Source organism: Rhinoderma darwinii, chromosome 3 (genome assembly GCF_050947455.1).
Source record: "Rhinoderma darwinii isolate aRhiDar2 chromosome 3, aRhiDar2.hap1, whole genome shotgun sequence".
NCBI classification, from domain to species: domain Eukaryota; kingdom Metazoa; phylum Chordata; class Amphibia; order Anura; family Rhinodermatidae; genus Rhinoderma; species Rhinoderma darwinii.
Window position 1 is genome coordinate 222,643,273 of NC_134689.1, and position 22,812 is coordinate 222,666,084.

The following is a 22,812-nucleotide window of genomic DNA, read 5'->3' on the forward strand; positions in this document are numbered from 1 at the left end:
TTTTTCAACAATCACGGGGTCGATATGAGTTAATTATGTTTATGTGATGATCTCCTAATAAGCCTCGTGATGTAATGTGCTTTGCAATGCAATAAATTCTTCTTGTGTCGCATGCAGCATGGGCAATTTATGATATTTTTTTTTCTATAATTACTATCCTAGAGCAGGAGCAGTAAGCTGTAATTCATATATACTATGTCTCACAATTGTTCTGTACTCAGGAGACTAGCCAGACATTTGAATCGATCAGAATGTTAGGGTCACATCTTCTACTGTAATTCCATTAGATCTATCTGCCAGGCATTATAGACCTTGTCCTGATACCAGCTGGGGGAGCTATTCAGAAAACTCATAGGCACTTAAATTTCATCCCTGACACCCCCCACCCCAGACAAGGAATTATATCCTGGGGTCCATATGCTATTATTGTAGGAGCCCACTGGCAGTTTAGGAAAATATTGGACTCTATTTGTAGCTATTTTTCAAGGATGAGTGCACCATGAACTCTGTACTTAAGGTCAAAAGTCCCTTTTTATTGTTTATCCAAGGTAACACAAATAATTTTTTTATTTTTTATTTTTTTTACATTGGTGCTTTCAAAGGTGGAATTACAATATACACATACATTTCAACTGCATAAGAAATACATTTTATTTCCCTTGTATAGAATGGATGTTTTCACAGGTTTTTAACAGCTCTCTTCAGTTTGAAAAGATGTCTTATAATGGAGTCTCTTACTAAACTGTAGTTCACACCTCTATCTTTCAGTGGGTAAAGAAAGCTGCAATATTGCTTCCATTAAGTTTGATACAGTATGTATTTTTCTCACACAGAAAACAAGCCATCGACATCAACCCTGTACAGTAGTTGCATGGTGTAAGAAACATTAATGTAAATCTGATGAAAAGTTATTCACTGCCAAATATCATCTGCCAGATCTGAATTACCCAAATCATTCAAACCTACAATTTATTAACTGATTATGAAAAATCATTCATTTATCGAACTCATCCATAGAAACATCAGGCTCTTCGGTTATATTTACAACAGATATATGTCGATGAAATGACTCATGCAATTTTATTGGCTAGAACAACCACTAAAGGGTTTCCAGGAATGATGAATACTTCTCATTGGGTTCATCATGTAAAAGAATGAACCTTTTAGCGTATATGATGTTTCAGTTTAACTGTATACACTTACAGTAAGTCTCCCTGTATGAATGTTCATGTGTAAGCAAAACACACGCAAAAACTTATACAGCGCCATCACTGAAGTCTCTTCATGGAACTATATAGAGACAGAATGTACATTGGAACATGTCTCCAACTCAGCTCCAGACTTATTCACTAGTAGGGCAAAACACAATAATGGGACTCTAATTCAACAGGACCCCAAAGTTCCAGCAGAAGACACATTTGGAGCTGACTTTGGACCTAATCATTTGCCACTACGGTCTACTTCTTATGGGTTGATTCACAAATAACCTTTTTGCCCTTATTGATGTTATGTCCTGTTTATGTAATGTTAACAATAAAGATAATGATTAAATTAAAATTGTAGATGGACAGTGGGCCCGTCAGAATAATTTCCCATAATGGACTCAAACAGCCCCAGTTTGACATGGCACCAGCTGATGGGTACCGTTTGACACAAAGAATCAAGTGTGGCTTATATAAAACGAACAAACGTAAAAATCTACAGGTGCAAGTACGCTGTGACTGCAAACATTCCATGTAAAGAAAAAAACATTGCAACAGCACTCTGCGAATGCTAAAACTACCTAATACACTATACATAAATATGCATTACTGCTACGTTTACTTACAAAAGTGAGGCTTTTAGCACACATTTTGATCAAATTGCGTGAGCCCACCTACCACGACAAGGCAACCCTTTATTAAGTGGGTCCCAGACCTGAAAATGCACTTGTGTTCTGGGTCTAAGCTTGCAGAATATACTTAGGTTAGATGGGAACCAGCTTTACTTTAATTAAAATTACCTTTGGGCAAAAATGGTAGGAGCACACGACCAAAAATGGACGCAGTCACCACTCTCATATACAACATGAAACACAAACGAGATTGGTCAGCACATCCTAACAAAATGAAAAAATGTACAGGTGCACATACGCTGTGACGTGGCGGAATTGCTCTGGAATTCCCCTGCGGACAGTCCGCAGAGGAAATCCGTTTACACGTTGCGGAAAACTCCGCTGCGGACCATAGGCTGCGGTGCGGAATTTGGTGTCCGCAGCATACACTGGTTGTTGCGGACGTGTAGCGGACTTGTTGCAATGAAGTCCGCAGATGTTATGTGTGTTGCGTAGCGTATTTGTTTTACGAACATGACATTTCTTCATTCTGGCTGGACCTATGTGTTTCTAGGTCTACAGCCAGACTAAGGCCCCATGCAGACTAACTTAAAAACGCCCGTAATCACGGTCCGTTATTACGGCATGGGCAGGCCCATAGAAGTCAATGGGGCTCCCGTAATTACGGGTGACTATGTGTGTGCACCCGTAATTACGTGAGCGTTGCTAGGCGACGTCAGAAGATAGTCACTGTACAGGGTGCTGAAAGAGTTAAACGATCAGCAGTAACTGTTTCAGCACCCTGGACAGTGACTTGCGATGACAATATACATCAACCTGTAAAAAAAATAGAAGTTCCTACTTACCGAGAACTCCCTGCTTCTTCCTCCAGTCCGGCCTCCCGGGATGACGTTTCAGTCCAAGTGATGGCTGCAGCCAATCACAGGGTGCAGCGGTCACATGGACTGCCGCGTCATCCAGGGAGGTTGGGCTGGATGTTGAAAGAGGAACGCGTTACCAAGACAACGGCCGGGTAAGTATGAATTTCTGTCCCTTCTCTCTATGCTGCACTGATAGAGAGAAGGGAAGTACTTTCACCTCAATACGCAACGGCTAGTCCGCATCAATTTTATGCCCATTTTAGGCAGAGACTAAACAGAATCTGCAACGCAGATTATGTGCGGCATTGATGCGGACAGTGGCGGAAGAAATACGCCACGTCTGGTCATGCCCTAAGACTACCTAATACACTAAATAAAAATATGCATTACTGCTACGTTTACTACGTTGCGTGTTGCATATGTGGGTGGTGACTACCTTCATTTTTGGTTCTGCACTCCTTCCATTTTTGCCCAAGGGAGATTTTAATTCAAGTAAAGCTGGTTCCTACCTAACCCGAGTATATTCTGCATGCTTAGGCCTTATTCACACAAACATGTCCGTTTTGCGTGCGTAAAAAATGCAGCGCTTTTCTTGCATTGCAGTTTTGTGTGACATCCGTGTACAGTGCGTGTCTGCGTTTTTCACGCGCGTATGTCACGCGTTTTTTAGGTCAGCAAAATAAACTGAAGGAGGTGTTTTTCTATTTCTCATCATTTCTTTAGCAGCTGTTGCGTGAATCACGGACAGGACACGGTTGTGCGACCGTGTGCTGTCCGTGATTTTCACGCACCCATTGACTTCAATGGGTGCGTGATGCGCAAAAAACGCACAAGTATAGGACATGCAGTGTGTTTCACACAATGGACACACGCTGCGTGAAAAACACTGAATGTCTGAATGGCTCCATTGAATTGCATAGGTCCGTGTGATGTCCGTTGTTTTAACGCGCGTAACACGGACGTGAAATACGCTTGTCTGAATAAGGCCTTAGACCCAGAACAGAGGTGTATTTTCAGGTTAGGGACTACTTAAAAGACGTCGCCTTGTCATGGCAGGGGGGCTCACACAATTTGATAAAAATGTAAGTAAAAATAACAATAACGCATATTTTTTTTATGTGTAGTGTATTAGATAGTGCTGTTGCAATGTTTTTTTCAGTACATATCAGAGAACTACGTATTCTATAAGTTTGCACATTCTTGTAACGCAATATGTAGACATTGGATATACATTGATCTGTATGAATATATTGGACCTCCTATGTTGATATGTGAAATAAATCCTACTCATATTCTAAGCACAGGGACAGATTATGATAAACTATATTTAGTTAAATATAGTATGTAAAACATGATTTCATTCTTAAAATATTTGATTTTCTTGGTAATAAAATGATGAGTAACTTTTGATGTAGAAAATACATTTAGTATATATTTTTTTTATCAGGGGTGCAGCCCATAGCCACCAGTGATTACTGGTTTAATTTCATAAGCAGTACTATCAAATAAAAGCTTAGATCTATTTGGTTGTCAAGGACAACATGTCTACCCTTCTTTGCTGCAGTATTCAATATGAGTCTTATTGTGTGTTAAGCCACAAAAGGGAAATATACTAATACAATTATGCCAATTCTGATGGCAAAATTTACATTTGTTGCAAATTCATACTTGGAAGGTCTTACCACCATTTTAACCGAAACTGAAAACAATCCTTGTTAATGTTGATAAAAAGGACATGACTTTCTAGTCTCTAGTGTGACGAATTTAGAAACATGATCAGCAGCGTGCGAAGTATTCCCCATGGAGATAAAACAGCTTCCAGTGACTCCCATAAATCCACCATCTACCAAAGATCATCAATGAAAGGACAAGTACATGTAGGAAAATGCTAAAGAGCTGTTGACAGAATGAGATGCTGAATGGAGTAATGTTGTCAATAATATACAAATGCATAACAATACACAAGTTAAAAATAAATTCAGAACAGGGACATAGTAAAATAAAACGTAAATGCTATTAGAAGAAGAAACAAAATTATTCTGTAAAGAAAATCTGTTATAAAAGAATTGACAGGATATATGAAGAAATAAAATACAATAAATAATAAACATAAGTAAATTTGCTGAAGAACAAAATACTCTTTACTCAATTAAAATTGTTTAGTATTCCATTCTGTATTATGAACTACAAAGTGCGATGTTGGAAGACATGTTATTCATATTATTCTTTATACAGGATCTATCCTCTCAGCCTGCAGATATTGAAAAGTTATTGACCTTGCGTGGATAAACTGGTGCAATAATAAGCGGAGGTGCTGTCTATAGCACTCAAGTTGATCACACTTTTTGTCTGCACTCGTTACATACATGAGGTCCGGTGTATTGCACCCAAATTCATGGCCACACACACAAGCACACTACAGCTATGGGTAACAGGGGTGGGCAAGAACAACAAAAGGTCCCTGTGCAAGAGCAGTATGTGGGACCCTTAATTTCCAACTGCTAATTTGATGGTATATATGAACGGTATGTCCACCTCAGAGCTTTCCGGACTGAATCTAGTTGGCATGTCTCAGAAGCGTACCTGACTGAAACATACTTGTGATTTCACAGTAACTTACCTGAGTGAAACCCATTAGATGTTTCCTGAGATTTGGTTTCATTTGAGACTAAGTCTCTTGACATGCGCAGTAGACCGATATCGGCACTTGTGATCTAGATCACATACCTCTTATTGCCTAATCAATTGAGCCCAATGATTGGCTGGCATGTATTTCCATCAGACCTCTGGATGGGCTGGGGTGGAGTTCAAAGATGGGATTGGCTCCTGGGATAGATGTTCTGTGAGATGTAATTTCCTAGTTTATAAAAGGGGTAAGCTCAGTGTCCGACGCCATTAGCCCCAATACCCCTTAGGATGCAAAATTTAGTGGTGAAACATGTCAGGGGAGGGGGGGCTGTCTACATTTTAAAGTCTTGCGGTGTTCTAATAGTGATATACCTAATGCGGATTGCAGCCACTACTTTAGGATAAATCTGGATTTAAATAATTTATTGATATTTGTTATAGGCACTTGCTCTATCTTGCAACAGTGTTGCAATACACAGAATATTTACAAGTTCCGCTATCACACTGCAGTGTAATTTTAAATAAGTGTCGTTAGTTTGTTCTGCTTATTTATAATTCATTAATATTAATAAAAGTAATATTTTAGCTACACTTTACATTAGCTTTATGTAGGTATCTACGAAATAAAGCCTCTTTTTTTGCCTCTGGCAAGCTAGTGTTAATGATTAAACCCATCTGTGATGTCACATCATGTTACATGTCTGAAACCCACTTATGATGTCACAGTGGTTTACCTCACTTTAACACACTCGTTGCTGACAGCTGTTTACCTGACTTATGATGTTATGACATCTTACCTGACAGAAACACAGTTGCAATGTTACAGCAGCTTATATGGCTGAAACCCACTTATTATGTCGCAATAGTTTACTTGACTAAAAAAGTTGTGATGTTACAACAGCTACCTGACAGAAACACAGTTGTGATGTCACAACAGTTACATACAGAAGCGCAGTTGTGATGTCACAGCATCTTACCTGACAGAAACACAATTGTGATGCCATAACAGCTTTCCTGCTAAAACCCACTTGGGATATCACAACAGCTTACTTGACTAAAACCCACTCTTGTCATCACAGTAGCTTACCAGACAGAAAGACATTTGTGATGACAATGTTTCCTACCAGACGAAAACTTGTGCTATAACAGTAGCCTACCTAGGGGCAGGCACCAAAAATAGGGGTCCATGTGCATGAAAAGCACAGTATATAGGTTCCTTGATTTGATGGCTGTGGGGTGGATGACCTCATTCTCGGCTCCCCAGGAAATCCTTCATTGCTGTACTGCTAGTACTTGTGAGGCATGGATTAGAAGGAGTGTAATATACACTCCTCAACATTGAAATGACAACACCAAAAATGGCAAGCCATAACGTTATGCAAATCTAGGAAGTAGCAGGTGTCGCTAAGATCTGCAAATGAACACATTTTCAAGCACCTAGCAATAATCTGTGGCATGTGAGCGGGGCATAAAAGCCAGATTGAAAGCAGAGTTTTTTAGTCACATGAAACCTCAAAAATCGGATCAAGAAGTGTTTGGTGATTGTGTGATGCCTCCTGTTCGTCGATGTTCCAGTTATCGCCACGTCGCATAGTGAGAACGTCAGAATCCTTGAACTGAGAACCCTTGGTTTATCACTCCGGCGGATCGCTACACGCCAGTGGCGTAACTACCACTGTAGCAGCCATAGCGGCTGCTATAGGGCCCGCGGCATGAGGGGACCCATGCCACCCACTTGCACGAGCCCCCCCATGGCCAGAGGCTCTGCTAGCAGCCGCTATGGCTGCTACAGCGTGACACCACTGAACACTATGGCAGAGCAGGGAGGTATCTCCCCGCTCTGCCATTAAAGGGGTTGTTCCTAAAAAACACATGTATCCCTATCCACAGGAGCTCCGTAGAAATAAAAGGGGCACTAGTCGCGCATGTGCGCATGCGTGACCTGCGCTCCTTTCATTTTTATTAAGCTGCCGAAAACAGCCCCCGGTAGTCCGAGATTTCTCATGGAGAACTTCTGGGGAGTTTCGGTTCCCCATTCTCCTTATCACTGGGCGTCCCAGCGATCACAGATGTGTCCCCTATCCTGTGGATGGGGAATACATGTCTTTTGTGGGACAAATTATAGGCAACAGGCCATTTTTTGGGGGGGGGGGGGGTTGGGGCTGTGTGGCGTTATCTACAGGGGGGCTCTATGGTGCTATATAAAGGGGGCTGTATGGTGCTATATACAGGGGGCTGTATGGTGCTATATACCGGGGGCTGTATGGCGCTATATACATGGAGGTTGTATGGCACTATATACAGGGAGCTGTATGGCACTATATACAGGGAGGGGGATGTATGGTGCTATATAGAGGGAGGGGGTTGTATCACGCTATATACAGGGGTTCTGTACGACGCTATCTACAGGGGAGGCTGTATGGCGCTATCTACAGGGAGGGGGCTGTATAGTGCTATCTACAGGGGGGCTGTACGGTGCTATATACAGGGAGGGGGCTGTAGGATGCTATCTACAGGGGGGGCTGTATGGTGCTATCTACAGGGGGCTGTATGACACTATCTACAGGGGAGGCTGTATGGCGCTATATACAGGGAAGGGGCTGTATGACGCTATCTACAGGGGGGGCTGTATGGTGCTATCTACAAGGGGGCTGTATGGTGCTTTATACAGGGAGGGGCTGTATGGCGCTATCTATAGGGGGGCTGTATGGTGCAATCTACAGGGGGCGCTGTGTGGCAGAATCTACAGGGAGGCACTATCTACAAGGGGGGGTTGTGTGGCACCCAGGGGACAGGGGGGCCCCAGTCAAAAGTTTACTATGGGGCCCAGTCTTTCCTAGTTACGCCCCTGCTACGCGCCTAGGCCAAGATGTCAACACCGTACAACTTTGCATGTTCCAGAGGTTTGGAAAACAATAATGAATGGGAAAGACAGCAAGAGGTGCGCAGAGGCGAATGGGGCATAGTGATCCATTCTGAGTGGTCAGAAGAAGCGCTATTCCTAGCGTGAAATAGGCTGTAACCTGCCATGCAATTTGTTACGTCCTCCCTTGATTGCTTTTAACCTTTTGCTGGATGCCACAATAAAAGAAAGAAACACAACCACATGGGTGAGTGCCGTAATTTCACTTTCCTTACTACTCGCTTCATGAGTGATCCATTCTGTACTGCAGGTTACATAGTTACATAGTTAGTACGGTTGAAAAAAGACACATCCATCAAGTTCAACCAAGGGATGGGAAAAATTTCTACACATTGACATAGGAGCTGATATTTTTTCGTTCTAGGAAATTATCTAATCCCCTTTTAAACCCATCTACTGTCCCTGCTGTGACCAGCTCCTGCGGTAGGCTATTCCATAGATTCACAGTTCTCAAAGTAAAGAAGGCTTGTCGCTTCTGCAGCTTGAACTTTTTTTCTCTCCAGACGGATGGAGTGCAATTGTGTGAAATTAGATGTCACATCCCAGGCCTAGGGTGGCAACCAGTGTCACACAAACCATCAGAAGGCGTTTGCACGACATTAGGCTACGAGCCAGACGTCCAGCTACAGGTGTTCCATTGACCACATGCCACCACTCTCAAAGGTTATCATGGTGCACAACAAGACGGCAATGGAGGCTAAAATGGAGGTCTATCCTCTTTAGTAGAGATGAGCGAACTTATGAAAAGTTCGGTTCGGCAAGTTCGCCGAATTTCGTGCAAAAGTTCGATTCGGACCGAACTAGTTCTGACCGAACCTGTAATACAAGAAAGCCCCTAAAAATCGTGTATAACACTGTTTTAAAGCCCTAGAAGCCCTGTATAACACTCTTAGGTCACCCATGAGTGTATCCAAGTACTTTTGAGCTGTCTTTAATGCAAAGTTGGTGTCAAAGTTACGCCAACATGTATGGCTCTAGGAAAACGGATGGGACACGGAGATAACTAACAGAAACCACTGCACTTGTGCATGTTGTATGCTTAATGCATTGTTAAAAAAGGTACAAAAATTTACCATTTTAGGCGGCTGATGCCTGCCAGGGTTCATACATATAAGGTGGTAAAAGAAGAAGCAATGGCTTTTGACAAGCCCTCCAAAAATTGACCCTTTTTATTAGCAGATGCCTGCCGGGGTTCTTCCATACATGGATGTAAAAGCAACAAGCAATGGCTTTTCACAAGCCCTCCAAAAATTGACCCTTTTTATTGGCAGATGCCTGCCGGGGTTCTTCCATACATAGATGTAAAAGCATTAAAGCAACAAGCAATGGGTTTGACAAGCCCTCCAAAAATTGACCCTTTTTATTAGCAGATGCCTGCCGGGGTTCTTCCATACATGGATGTAAAAGCAACAAGCAATGGCTTTTCACAAGCCCTCCAAAAATTGACCCTTTTTATTGGCAGATGCCTGCCGGGGTTCTTCCATACATAGATGTAAAAGCATTAAAGCAACAAGCAATGGGTTTGACAAGCCCTCCAAAAATTGACCCTTTTTATTAGCAGATGCCTGCCGGGGTTCTTCCATACATGGATGTAAAAGCAACAAGCAATGGCTTTTCACAAGCCCTCCAAAAATTGACCCTTTTTATTGGCAGATGCCTGCCGGGGTTCTTCCATACATAGATGTAAAAGCATTAAAGCAACAAGCAATGGGTTTGACAAGCCCTCCAAAAATTGACCCTTTTTATTAGCAGATGCCTGCCGGGGTTCTTCCATACATGGATGTAAAAGCAACAAGCAATGGCTTTTCACAAGCCCTCCAAAAATTGACCCTTTTTATTGGCAGATGCCTGCCGGGGTTCTTCCATACATGGATGTAAAAGCATTAAAGCAACAAGCAATGGCTTTTGACAAGCCCTCCAAAAATTGACCCTTTTTATTGGCAGATGCCTGCCGGGGTTCTTCCATACATAGATGTAAAAGCATTAAAGCAACAAGCAATGGGTTTGACAAGCCCTCCAAAAATTGACCCTTTTTATTAGCAGATGCCTGCCGGGGTTCTTCCATACATGGATGTAAAAGCAACAAGCAATGGCTTTTCACAAGCCCTCCAAAAATTGACCCTTTTTATTGGCAGATGCCTGCCGGGGTTCTTCCATACATGGATGTAAAAGCATTAAAGCAACAAGCAATGGCTTTTGACAAGCCCTCCAAAAATTGACCCTTTTTATTGGCAGATGCCTGCCGGGGTTCTTCCATACATAGATGTAAAAGCAACAAGCAATGGCTTTTGACAAGCCCTCCAAAAATTGACCCTTTTTATTGGCAGATGCCTGCCGGGGTTCTTCCATACATGGATGTAAAAGCAACAAGCAATGGCTTTTGACAAGCCCTCCAAAAATTGACCCTTTTTATTGGCAGATGCCTGCCGGGGTTCTTCCATACATGGATGTAAAAGCAACAAGCAATGGCTTTTGACAAGCCCTCCAAAAATTGACCCTTTTTATTGGCAGATGCCTGCCGGGGTTCTTCCATACATGGATGTAAAAGCAACAAGCAATGGCTTTTCACAAGCCCTCCAAAAATTGACCCTTTTTATTGGCAGATGCCTGCCGGGGTTCTTCCATACATGGATGTAAAAGCATTAAAGCAACAAGCAATGGCTTTTCACAAGCCCTCCAAAAATTGACCCTTTTTATTGGCAGATGCCTGCCGGGGTTCTTCCATACATGGATGTAAAAGCAACAAGCAATGGCTTTTCACAAGCCCTCCAAAAATTGACCCTTTTTATTGGCAAGGGTGAGTAGTAGCAGCACATTAAAAGACACTGGACGACAGTCACAGGACAAAGCCCTGTGGTGGGGCAGGCCTGCTTGTAGCAGACGGGCGGCAGTGGAGGTTTATTGGTGGTAGTAGTCGAGGTAGCCAACACAGACAGCAAGGGTGCAAGCAGTAGTAGCAGTAGTAGCAGCACATTAAAAAAAGAGACTGGACAGTCAGAGGAGGACAAAGCCCTGTGGTGGGGCAGGCCTCAGGCCTGCTTGTAGCAGACGGGCGGCAGTGGAGGTGTATTGGTGGTAGTAGCCAAGGTAGCCAACACAGACAGCAAGGGTGGTAGTAGTAGTAGTAGTAGTAGCACATTAAAAAAAGAGACTGGACAGTCAGAGGAGGACAAAGCCCTGTGGTGGGGCAGGCCTCAGGCCTGCTTGTAGCAGACGGGCGGCAGTGGAGGTGTATTGGTGGTAGTAGCCGAGGTAGCCAACACAGACAGCAAGGGTGGTAGTAGTAGTAGTAGTAGTAGCACATTAAAAAAAGAGACTGGACAGTCAGAGGAGGACAAAGCCCTGTGGTGGGGCAGGCCTCAGGCCTGCTTGTAGCAGACGGGCGGCAGTGGAGGTGTATTGGTGGTAGTAGAGGTAGCCAACACAGACAGCAAGGGTGGTAGTAGTAGTAGTAGTAGTAGCACATTAAAAAAAGAGACTGGACAGTCAGAGGAGGGCAAAGCCCTGTGGTGGGGCAGGCCTCAGGCCTGCTTGTAGCAGACGGGCGGCAGTGGAGGTGTATTGGTGGTAGTAGCCGAGGTAGCCAACACAGACAGCAAGGGTGCAAGCAGTAGTAGCAGTAGTAGCAGCACATTAAAAAAAAGAGACTGGACAGTCACAGGAGGACAAAGCCCTGTGGTGGGGCAGGCCTCAGGCCTGCTTGTAGCAGACGGGCGGCAGTGGAGGTGTATTGGTGGTAGTAGAGGTAGCCAACACAGACAGCAACGGTGGTAGTAGTAGTAGTAGTAGTAGCACATTAAAAAAAGAGACTGGACAGTCAGAGGAGGGCAAAGCCCTGTGGTGGGGCAGGCCTCAGGCCTGCTTGTAGCAGACGGGCGGCAGTGGAGGTGTATTGGTGGTAGTAGCCGAGGTAGCCAACACAGACAGCAAGGGTGCAAGCAGTAGTAGCAGTAGTAGCAGCACATTAAAAAAAAGAGACTGGACAGTCACAGGAGGACAAAGCCCTGTGGTGGGGCAGGCCTCAGGCCTGCTTGTAGCAGACGGGCGGCAGTGGAGGTGTATTGGTGGTAGTAGAGGTAGCCAACACAGACAGCAAGGGTGGTAGTAGTAGTAGTAGTAGTAGCACATTAAAAAAAGAGACTGGACAGTCAGAGGAGGACAAAGCCCTGTGGTGGGGCAGGCCTCAGGCCTGCTTGTAGCAGACGGGCGGCAGTGGAGGTGTATTGGTGGTAGTAGAGGTAGCCAACACAGACAGCAAGGGTGGTAGTAGTAGTAGTAGTAGTAGCACATTAAAAAAAGAGACTGGACAGTCAGAGGAGGGCAAAGCCCTGTGGTGGGGCAGGCCTCAGGCCTGCTTGTAGCAGACGGGTGGCAGTGGAGGTGTATTGGTGGTAGTAGCCGAGGTAGCCAACACAGACAGCAAGGGTGCAAGCAGTAGTAGCAGTAGTAGCAGCACATTAAAAAAAAGAGACTGGACAGTCACAGGAGGACAAAGCCCTGTGGTGGGGCAGGCCTCAGGCCTGCTTGTAGCAGACGGGCGGCAGTGGAGGTGTATTGGTGGTAGTAGAGGTAGCCAACACAGACAGCAAGGGTGGTAGTAGTAGTAGTAGTAGTAGCACATTAAAAAAAGAGACTGGACAGTCAGAGGAGGACAAAGCCCTGTGGTGGGGCAGGCCTCAGGCCTGCTTGTAGCAGACGGGCGGCAGTGGAGGTGTATTGGTGGTAGTAGCCGAGGTAGCCAACACAGACAGCAAGGGTGCAAGCAGTAGTAGCAGTAGTAGCAGCACATTAAAAAAAGAGACTGGACAGTCAGAGGAGGACAAAGCCCTGTGGTGGGGCAGGCCTCAGGCCTGCTTGTAGCAGACGGGCGGCAGTGGAGGTGTATTGGTGGTAGTAGAGGTAGCCAACACAGACAGCAAGGGTGGTAGTAGTAGTAGTAGTAGTAGCACATTAAAAAAAGAGACTGGACAGTCAGAGGAGGGCAAAGCCCTGTGGTGGGGCAGGCCTCAGGCCTGCTTGTAGCAGACGGGCGGCAGTGGAGGTGTATTGGTGGTAGTAGCCGAGGTAGCCAACACAGACAGCAAGGGTGCAAGCAGTAGTAGCAGTAGTAGCAGCACATTAAAAAAAAGAGACTGGACAGTCACAGGAGGACAAAGCCCTGTGGTGGGGCAGGCCTCAGGCCTGCTTGTAGCAGACGGGCGGCAGTGGAGGTGTATTGGTGGTAGTAGAGGTAGCCAACACAGACAGCAAGGGTGGTAGTAGTAGTAGTAGTAGTAGCACATTAAAAAAAGAGACTGGACAGTCAGAGGAGGACAAAGCCCTGTGGTGGGGCAGGCCTCAGGCCTGCTTGTAGCAGACGGGCGGCAGTGGAGGTGTATTGGTGGTAGTAGAGGTACTAGCCAACACAGACAGCAAGGGTGCAAGCAGTAGTAGCAGTAGTAGCAGCACATTAAAAAAAAGAGACTGGACAGTCACAGGAGGACAAAGCCCTGTAGTGGGGCAGGCCTCAGGCCTGCTTGTAGCAGATGGCAGTGTAGGTGTATTGGTGGTAGTAGAGGTACTAGCCAACACAGACAGCAAGGGTGCAAGCAGTAGTAGCAGTAGTAGCAGCACATTAAAAAAAGAGACTGGAGAGTCACAGGACAAAGCCCTCTGGTGGGGCAGGCCTGCTTGTAGCAGACGGCACTGGGGTGGATTGGTGGTAGAAGTAGTAGCAGCTGCAGCACCAACAGCGGCACATTAAAAAAAGAGTGGACAGGACAGAATCCCATAGTAGCAGGCGGCAGTAGCAGGCGGCAGCGGCAGCAGCAGCAGCAATGTAAGATCTAATCAGTGGCATCAGGTACAGGGGTTTTAAAATCCTCACCGATCCACGCTTGATTCATTTTCAGAAACGTGAGATTTTCCAAGCTGTTGGCGGACAATCTTGTTCGCTTAGGGGTGACGAAGCCCCCTGCTGCGCTGAATACCCTCTCTGACGCTACACTGGAGGGTGGACAAGACAGTACACCCATGGCAAACTGGGCCAGTTCTTGCCAATGATCCAATCTGCTGACCCAGAAGTCCATGGGGTCTGGGATCAGCATTTCTGACGGAGAAAGGGCACAGTCCAAGTACGAGTGAACCTGGTTGTTTAGGTGCTGCACCTGGAGATGGTGAACATCCCTTTGGTGACTAGTGCTACGATGTGTGTCAGGTCGGGGTATTGGATGTAAAAATGTTGTCATCATATTTTCCAAACTGAATTGGCTGCTGCTGCTGCTGCTGCTGCCGCTGCTGCCACGGCTGCCGCCTATTGCAGAGGTAGCTCTGCCAGAGGCGGTGGAACGATGAGACAGTGGGGAGCGGAGAGTGGCCCCCCGGTCAGACATGCTTGCAGCGGGTGTCTGCCGTTTGAAAGCCATGACAAGCTGGCTGCATAGCTTCTCTCTATAATAAGCCAATTTTGCCTCCCTCTCGGAAGGCGCAAAAAACTCCCCCATTCTGGCTTTATACCGAGGGTCTAAAAGTGTGGCTATCCAGTAGTCATCTCTTTGCTTCATGCTAACAATACGACAGTCAGCGCGCAAGTAACGAAGCATACAGCTCGCCATCCTGGCCAGCGTTTCAGAGGGCCCGGTTGGTTCCATCTCCGCCCCATACTGCCATGGTTGTCCATCATCAAGGTCGTCGTCAGACTCGTCATCACCACCATCACTGTCATGTTGTGCGGCTGCCTCGTCCCCTATCCCTTCCTGTGATTCCATCTCCAAATCCAGCTCCTCTTCAGGTCCTGTTTCCTCATCCTCCTCCTCCTCCTCAACATCCATAGCCAGATGTGATCCTTCCTCCATCCTTTGCTGAATCATCGCTGTGAGCGTTTGCTCCATAATGAATATCAGCGGCATAACATCGTTCATTCCGCTAGCGTCACGGCTCACAAATCGTGTGGCCTCTTCAAAGGGCCTCAAAACGCGACATGCGTCTCTAACCAGCTGCCAGTGCCTGAGCTCGAAATTACACTGGCTCCAAACGCTGCCCGTCTGCTGCATCAGGAAATCATTCACGGCTTTCCGCTGTTCGTACAGACGGTCCAACATGTGCAGGGTGGAATTCCATCGTGTTGGAACGTCGCAAATCAGGCTGTGTTCTGGGAGATTGTTTTGACGCTGCAAGTCCAGGAGGGCGTGCTTAAATGCATACGAACGTCTAAAGCGAACGCAAACCCTCCTGGACATGGCCAGCACACCCTTCAAACCAACATATGACTTTAAGAAGCGTGTTATGACCAGATTGATCACATGTGCCATGCAAGGAGCGTGTGTCAGGTGACCTAGACGCAGTGCAGCCACAACGTTCTTGCCGTTATCAGAGACAACATTGCCCAGTGTGAGTTTCAGAGGAGACAGCCAGCGTGCGATTTCCTCCTTGATGCACAGCAGCAGCTCCTGCCCTGTGTGGCTTTTCTCGCCCAGGCTCAGCAGGTGTAAGACAGCGTTGTGGCGCTTCACCTTGCACCTATGAAAAGAGGAGGGAGGAGGAGTGGAAGATACGCTGTGTCCTGTCGGGGACGGGAAGACCTCCAAGGAGGAAGGCAAGGAGGAGGAGGAGGAGTAGGAGGAGAAGGATGGTAGGCGCCTGGTGTCCGGAGTTGAACTAGAAACATACAAGCGTGGAGGTGGTAATGCCTGGCATTGCTGCGGTGGTGCATCGGACTGCAAAATATTGACCCAGTGGGCCGTGAAAGACATGTACTGTCCCTGCCCATAGTTGCTGCTCCACGTGTCGACGGTGGCATGTACCCTGCTGCACACGGATAATTGCAAGGACTTGGACACCTTTTCCTCCACATGCTTGTGCAAGGCAGGGACAGCTGTTTTGGAGAAGTAATGTCGGCTAGGTATTCGCCACCTAGGCTGAGCGCACGCCATCAATTGCTTGAAGCCGGCGGAGTCGACCAGGTGGTACGGCAGCGACTGCACCACCAACAACTTTGCCAGGTGTGAATTAAGCCGCACGACAAGTGGATGACTGGGTATATATTGTTGCTTATTGGACAACGATTCCGTAATGGATAACTGACGGGACATAGGAGGAGCACTAGATGACAGTGATGATGATGATGACAACGACATGGTGGATAAGGCCTGGCTACTACTTAGATGACAGGGACTCGGAGCAGCAGCAGCAGCGGAAGAGGGGTCTTCATTAGATGTACATGATGGTGGGGCATGTTGATTGTCCCACATGGCCTTGTGATGCCGTTCCATGTGTTTACGTAGAGCAGTAGTTCCTACATTGCTGCCCTGCCCACGCCTTACTTTCTGCTTGCAGATACGGCACTGTGCCATGTTTTCCTCCTCTGGGAAGGTACAGAAAAATTGCCACACGGCAGAGTACCGTAAAGAGGTAGTACCACGTCCACCACCACCACCACCACCACAACCACCCGAGCTTGCCCCTTGTCTGGCAGGCTTTTTTCGGGAACCTACACCAGCATCTGTGTCGCCGTCACCGGCTCCTGAGCTGACCCTACCGCTGCAACGTTTTGCAGATTGACTTCTGCCCCTACCTCGGCTTGGCTGTTTATCACATCCAGTGCCGCCACTACTACCCTCCTCCTCTGACGCCGTCATCACCTCGTCACCTGGTTCCCACGTCCTGTCTAAAACAACATCATCATCATAGCCTTCCTCATCATCCCCGCCACTTCTGTCACTGTGTTGTGAATGTGATGTGACATCATGGCGGGCTCCATGCCCCCCCTCATTCCACCTCCACCACCGCCGCAACACACTCCGTTGGCTGACTCGCGGAAAACAAATCATCATCATCACTATGTTGTTCAGTATCTTCCTTCGCACCCGAGGAGATGTCTCTTAGGACTCTCAGTAAAGATGGCTTCCCGCTAGGAAGGGGGAGCGAAGACATAGATGATGGAATGGAAACGCTAGAAATACCTATATTACTACTGTCACCGTGCCAAGGAACTGTAGAGGATCTGGAATCCAACGAAACCTGGCTTGAAGCCAGATCGTCAGAGTCTTCCTGCTGAGATGACCGCGAGCCAGCCAACCAGTCCACAATGGCCGTATTGTCTAAACTAACCCGCCCACCGGAGGAGATGGACAAGTCTGGCTTGCTGATACTACTACTAGCAGGCACATGGCAGCTGCTACTAGTGGAACTGGGCACATGTCTTGTGCCACAAATGCTGCTACTGGGTCTGGCACCAACAGATCCAACATTTGGACTGGAAGAGGAGACGGCATGGGTGTTTCTTCCTCTACCCCGTCCTTTCACAACCTTTTTTTTCCCAGACATTTCAGAGCCCCTTTTAAAAGCGTATTCACACACGGACACTGGCTTGGCAAATGGCAATGAATGAGAATTTCAATCAGCCTCGCTGCAGTGCACTCAGGGAATGCTGGGCCTTCTAGTACTACTACTACCACTACTACAAAGGCTGCCTGTATTGCAAGTTGGATGCAATGGGGATGAGCCCCTTCTAAAAGCGTATTGACACACGGACACTGGCTTGGCAAATGGCAATGAATGAGAATTTCAATCAGCCTCGCTGCAGTGCACTCAGGGAATGCTGGGCGTTGTAGTACTTCTAGGCTGCCTGTATGGCAAGTTGGATTGTTATTCCAGGGATGAGCCCCTTTTAAAAGCGTATTGACACACGGACACTGGCTTGGCAAATGGCAATGAATGAGAATTTCAATCAGCCTCGCTGCAGTGCACTCAGGGAATGCTGGGCCTTGTAGTACTACTAGGCTGCCTGTATGGCAAGTTGGATTGTTATTCCAGGGATGAGCCCCTTTTAAAAGCGTATTGACACACGGACACTGGCTTGGCAAATGGCAATGAATGAGAATTTCAATCAGCCTCGCTGCAGTGCACTCAGGGAATGCTGGGCCTTCTAGTACTACTAGGCTGCCTGTATGGCAAGTTGGATTGTTATTCCAGGGATGAGCCCCTTTTAAAAGCGTATTCACACACGGACACTGGCTTGGCAAATGGCAATGAATGAGAATTTCAATCAGCCTCGCTGCAGTGCACTCAGGGAATGCTGGGCGTTGTAGTACTACTAGGCTGCCTGTATGGCAAGTTGGATTGTTATTCCAGGGATGAGCCCCTTTTAAAAGCGTATTGACACACGGACACTGGCTTGGCAAATGGCAATGAATGAGAATTTCAATCAGCCTCGCTGCAGTGCACTCAGGGAATGCTGGGCCTTGTAGTACTACTAGGCTGCCTGTATGGCAAGTTGGATTGTTATTCCAGGGATGAGCCCCTTTTAAAAGCGTATTGACACACGGACACTGGCTTGGCAAATGGCAATGAATGAGAATTTCAATCAGCCTCGCTGCAGTGCACTCAGGGAATGCTGGGCCTTGTAGTACTACTAGGCTGCCTGTATGGCAAGTTGGATTGTTATTCCAGGGATGAGCCCCTTTTAAAAGCGTATTCACACACGGACACTGGCTTGGCAAATGGCAATGAATGAGAATTTCAATCAGCCTCGCTGCAGTGCACTCAGGGAATGCTGGGCCTTCTAGTACTACTACTACCACTACTACAAAGGCTGCCTGTATTGCAAGTTGGATGCAATGGGGATGAGCCCCTTCTAAAAGCGTATTGACACACGGACACTGGCTTGGCAAATGGCAATGAATGAGAATTTCAATCAGCCTCGCTGCAGTGCACTCAGGGAATGCTGGGCCTTGTAGTACTACTAGGCTGCCTGTATGGCAAGTTGGATTGTTATTCCAGGGATGAGCCCCTTTTAAAAGCGTATTCACACACGGACACTGGCTTGGCAAATGGCAATGAATGAGAATTTCAATCAGCCTCGCTGCAGTGCACTCAGGGAATGCTGGGCCTTGTAGTACTACTAGGCTGCCTGTATGGCAAGTTGGATTGTTATTCCAGGGATGAGCCCCTTTTAAAAGCGTATTGACACACGGACACTGGCTTGGCAAATGGCAATGAATGAGAATTTCAATCAGCCTCGCTGCAGTGCACTCAGGGAATGCTGGGCCTTCTAGTACTACTACTACCACTACTACAAAGGCTGCCTGTATTGCAAGTTGGATGCAATGGGGATGAGCCCCTTCTAAAAGCGTATTGACACACGGACACTGGCTTGGCAAATGGCAATGAATGAGAATTTCAATCAGCCTCGCTGCAGTGCACTCAGGGAATGCTGGGCCTTGTAGTACTACTAGGCTGCCTGTATGGCAAGTTGGATTGTTATTCCAGGGATGAGCCCCTTTTAAAAGCGTATTCACACACGGACACTGGCTTGGCAAATGGCAATGAATGAGAATTTCAATCAGCCTCGCTGCAGTGCACTCAGGGAATGCTGGGCGTTGTAGTACTTCTAGGCTGCCTGTATGGCAAGTTGGATTGTTATTCCAGGGATGAGCCCCTTTTAAAAGCGTATTGACACACGGACACTGGCTTGGCAAATGGCAATGAATGAGAATTTCAATCAGCCTCGCTGCAGTGCACTCAGGGAATGCTGGGCCTTGTAGTACTACTAGGCTGCCTGTATGGCAAGTTGGATTGTTATTCCAGGGATGAGCCCCTTTTAAAAGCGTATTGACACACGGACACTGGCTTGGCAAATGGCAATGAATGAGAATTTCAATCAGCCTCGCTGCAGTGCACTCAGGGAATGCTGGGCCTTGTAGTACTACTAGGCTGCCTGTATGGCAAGTTGGATTGTTATTCCAGGGATGAGCCCCTTTTAAAAGCGTATTCACACACGGACACTGGCTTGGCAAATGGCAATGAATGAGAATTTCAATCAGCCTCGCTGCAGTGCACTCAGGGAATGCTGGGCCTTCTAGTACTACTACTACCACTACTGCAAAGGCTGCCTGTATTGCAAGTTGGATGCAATGGGGATGAGCCCCTTCTAAAAGCGTATTGACAAACGGACACTGGCTTGGCAAATGGCAATGAATGAGAATTTCAATCAGCCTCGCTGCAGTGCACTCAGGGAATGCTGGGCCTTGTAGTACTACTAGGCTGCCTGTATGGCAAGTTGGATTGTTATTCCAGGGATGAGCCCCTTTTAAAAGCGTATTGACACACGGACACTGGCTTGGCAAATGGCAATGAATGAGAATTTCAATCAGCCTCGCTGCAGTGCACTCAGGGAATGCTGGGCCTTGTAGTACTACTAGGCTGCCTGTATGGCAAGTTGGATTGTTATTCCAGGGATGAGCCCCTTTTAAAAGCGTATTGACACACGGACACTGGCTTGGCAAATGGCAATGAATGAGAATTTCAATCAGCCTCGCTGCAGTGCACTCAGGGAATGCTGGGCCTTGTAGTACTACTAGGCTGCCTGTATGGCAAGTTGGATTGTTATTCCAGGGATGAGCCCCTTTTAAAAGCGTATTGACACACGGACACTGGCTTGGCAAATGGCAATGAATGAGAATTTCAATCAGCCTCGCTGCAGTGCACTCAGGGAATGCTGGGCCTTCTAGTACTACTACTACCACTACTACAAAGGCTGCCTGTATTGCAAGTTGGATGCAATGGGGATGAGCCCCTTCTAAAAGCGTATTGACACACGGACACTGGCTTGGCAAATGGCAATGAATGAGAATTTCAATCAGCCTCGCTGCAGTGCACTCAGGGAATGCTGGGCCTTGTAGTACTACTAGGCTGCCTGTATGGCAAGTTGGATTGTTATTCCAGGGATGAGCCCCTTTTAAAAGCGTATTGACACACGGACACTGGCTTGGCAAATGGCAATGAATGAGAATTTCAATCAGCCTCGCTGCAGTGCACTCAGGGAATGCTGGGCCTTGTAGTACTACTAGGCTGCCTGTATGGCAAGTTGGATTGTTATTCCAGGGATGAGCCCCTTTTAAAAGCGTATTGACACACGGACACTGGCTTGGCAAATGGCAATGAATGAGAATTTCAATCAGCCTCGCTGCAGTGCACTCAGGGAATGCTGGGCCTTGTAGTACTACTAGGCTGCCTGTATGGCAAGTTGGATTGTTATTCCAGGGATGAGCCCCTTTTAAAAGCGTATTGACACACGGACACTGGCTTGGCAAATGGCAATGAATGAGAATTTCAATCAGCCTCGCTGCAGTGCACTCAGGGAATGCTGGGCCTTGTAGTACTACTAGGCTGCCTGTATGGCAAGTTGGATTGTTATTCCAGGGATGAGCCCCTTTTAAAAGCGTATTGACACACGGACACTGGCTTGGCAAATGGCAATGAATGAGAATTTCAATCAGCCTCGCTGCAGTGCACTCAGGGAATGCTGGGCCTTGTAGTACTACTAGGCTGCCTGTATGGCAAGTTGGATTGTTATTCCAGGGATGAGCCCCTTTTAAAAGCGTATTGACACACGGACACTGGCTTGGCAAATGGCAATGAATGAGAATTTCAATCAGCCTCGCTGCAGTGCACTCAGGGAATGCTGGGCCTTCTAGTACTACTACTACCACTACTACAAAGGCTGCCTGTATTGCAAGTTGGATGCAATGGGGATGAGCCCCTTCTAAAAGCGTATTCACACACGGACACTGGCTTGGCAAATGGCAATGAATGAGAATTTCAATCAGCCTCGCTGCAGTGCACTCAGGGAATGCTGGGCGTTGTAGTACTTCTAGGCTGCCTGTATGGCAAGTTGGATTGTTATTCCAGGGATGAGCCCCTTTTAAAAGCGTATTGACACACGGACACTGGCTTGGCAAATGGCAATGAATGAGAATTTCAATCAGCCTCGCTGCAGTGCACTCAGGGAATGCTGGGCCTTGTAGTACTACTAGGCTGCCTGTATGGCAAGTTGGATTGTTATTCCAGGGATGAGCCCCTTTTAAAAGCGTATTCACACACGGACACTGGCTTGGCAAATGGCAATGAATGAGAATTTCAATCAGCCTCGCTGCAGTGCACTCAGGGAATGCTGGGCCTTATAGTACTACTACTACCACTACTACAAAGGCTGCCTGTATTGCAAGTTGGATGCAACGGGGATGAGCCCCTTATAAAAGCGTATTCACACACTGGCTGAGTAGTGAGTAGTGGATGAGCCCCTTCGATTTCTGAATTCCTGCCTTTTAGATTCCTAAAGCTTTCCCTTACTGCACAGAGATGCTATTCCTACAGCTCCTTTCTGTAAAATGGCCGCTGAGCTCCGTGCATAGACTTTTATTGCAGGCTTGAGCCCGCCCCTATGCTGCCTCCCGATTGGCTGGGAGAGCCGTTTGCAAGGCATTATGGGGTAGCCTGATGTCAGGTGATCTTCTGTAATCCTCCATTTTAGATGTAACATGTGGCAGGCTCCAAAATGTAGCCGGGTTCGGTCAAAACGGGTTCGACCGAACCCGGTAAAGTTCGGATTCGCTGCGAACCGAACTTTTCCTGAAGTTCGGACCGAAACCGGGTTCGGTTGTCCCGGTTCGCTCATCTCTACTCTTTAGCGAAAGTCCTGCTTTTGTCTTGGATGCAATGATAGCCAGAGCAATGATAGCTGGAGATTGGTCTGGAGACCATGTGGCAATTCACTGAAGTGATTAATGAGTAAAACTTATAATTTTTTA